The sequence below is a fragment of the Oxyura jamaicensis genome, chromosome 1, assembly GCF_011077185.1.
Source record: "Oxyura jamaicensis isolate SHBP4307 breed ruddy duck chromosome 1, BPBGC_Ojam_1.0, whole genome shotgun sequence".
Classification (NCBI taxonomy): Eukaryota; Metazoa; Chordata; class Aves; order Anseriformes; family Anatidae; genus Oxyura; species Oxyura jamaicensis.
Genome location: NC_048893.1, coordinates 83961926 through 83964337, shown reverse-complemented (window position 1 = coordinate 83964337; position 2412 = coordinate 83961926).

The window sequence follows — 2412 nt, the reverse complement described above, 5'->3', positions numbered from 1 at the left end:
TTACACCGTTGTCTGTCTTGCAGCACGAGGGCTTATTTTCCAGGAAAACAGAGTGGAGTCTCATGGAAAACGTATTGGTTTTAGTTGTTCTCTTTCCAAGGGTATTCCCTTCAGTCTTCATCTGACTCAGGTGCTATGAGAGAACTTCAAGCAAAAACATTTCAGGTCCCCGAGACTGAAGTCTGCATTATGGAGGTGAAGGAAGAGAACAGAAGGGAACAGGGGGTACGTAGTGTAAGCTCCATAGTCCCACGACATCTCTAGCAGCAAGCTGTTGGTCGGGCGACATCTCAGGTGTCAGCAAACATTGATCCAAGATCATGCACCCATTTGGCCTGTCTGCTCTGTGAAAAGCCTCTCTCCGAGGCTTTTTCCTTCTTCCTGGAAGATGAAGCAGTTGCTTAGGACAGGAAGCAATGGGAAGCAGGCATGGGCAAGCAGGTTGATCCTCTCACTGATTTACTCTGTCATTTGGCCAAGGCACCTCACATCAGCTATCTGTAACTTTGATGCTTTTTGAGTTTTTGTTTTGTTTGTTTGTTTTTATTACAACAAGGGACCTACCTCTCAGAAATATAGAAACACTTTTAAGAACATTCTGAAGAAGCATCACTAAAAATTTAGCATACTGGAGTACAAGCAAAATCCGTAGCTGCTTATGTAATAAAAAATCATGTTCACAAAGGTTTTGCTTAAAGTGCAACATGGCATATACAAGCAAAACATCCCATGAAAGGTGGAGAAAGAACTGTGGTGGCCAAAGGCCTCTGAAATGTCCGCCCTACTAAAAAAACTGTCACCCCCCCAAAACAGAGGGACGGCTCTGCTTGTCAGTGGTGGCTTTCAGCCTCTGCTGTGCCTTCACAAGGATTAATGCTGCTTTCCTTGATAAAAACCCTGAGGATTGGGGAAGGTAGTGGACAAGATGCACTGACCAATACTGGCAGAGGACCCTGCTTGGTATCACTGTCACACCAGTACAAGTTCTTCCCCTTCTTGAGCCTTGCATTTTCAAGGCTAAGCATCCCAGCCACATGGCTACATTTTCAGCAGGAACTGGTGCTGGTTCCTGAAGTTAAGGAGGGGAGAAGGAGGAGAAAGAGCAAGAAAGAATGAATCTTGTTAAATGGTGAGGTACTTCTCTCAGTCCCTCATCACATTCAGGACTGATTGGAGGTGAAATTACACTTGGAGGGAGGGGAAGCCCCTTCCCCTGGGACATCCAGAGGCTCTTGCACAAACAATTTCAAGCTCTGTTGAAGATGGTGTTTGTCTTTTTTTATTTTCCTATGCATTCATTTAATTTCTCAAGCAGACATGAAAATGAGAAAGGCAGACCTTTGACTGCCAAGACAGCCCTGTTCCTGCACCTTACAGATCCAGTCTCACATTGTTTTCCTCCATCACTGCCCCCAGTACATCTGTGCACTGGGGTTGCTAAAATGCTTGCCAACTCCCTTTCATGCTTCAGTGGAGACAGGTTGGTTTGTTGGTGTTGTTTTGTTTTGTTTTTTGTTTGTTTGTTTGTTTGTTTGTTTTTAATTTAAGCAATCCAATTCATTTTTAATTCAAATCCCTCCCGGCATTCTACGGCAGGGGAAAAAAATAGGAGTGCAGTGACCTTGAAAAGGCTTGGGCTTGCTGCCTCACAGAGTTCTGATCTGCATTCAGCTCTCCAGTCCACACTTGCTCTTTTGTGAGGAATAAATGGCTTCTGGTGGTTTCTGACCTACCCATTTTGGTGACAATGGGAGAAGGGTAACGAGAAGGATCAGGGTTCTTGCATTTAGTTTTGGAAGGATCTTGAAGGAAATGTTCCTGGAGCTTCAGCTCTCACAGCCAGCACAGAAACAAATGCTGCTTGGCTCCCTCTGTGCACAGTTGATCTGGCTAGTTATATGTTAGTTTCCCATGAAACTAGCGTGTATATGCACACAGGCTGAACTGAGGTTTGGGGCAGGCTGTTGCCTTTGGAGCTGACCTTGTTGTGCCCCAGAACAGGCAGAAGGTGACAATTTTTACAACACCTGACTGCCAGTAAGTTAGCAGAGCTGCTGATGCAGATCAGCTCCAGCGTGCCTGGCTTCTCCCTGCCTTAGAAATGGATGCAGACAGACAAGTCTTGCCCAAATTCTTCCTACACCATTACTTCCCACTGTGACCCAAGGGAGGATTGCAAGCGAAGTGTACATTCAGGCAGTACCAGCTCCTAAAACAATTACTGCCAGCAACCCCTTGTCACAGCGCTAAAATCTTGGTTCCTATGCACGTTTTAGACACAGAGGTTCGCTGTGATGGACGCAGAGATTAATTCATTCCTGTCCATGGCTTTGTACTCACTGCAGCTTTCAGAAGAACAGAGAGCATCACTTTGTTTTATGAACGTGAAGACAAGCAGGGTGTGTTTGCCAT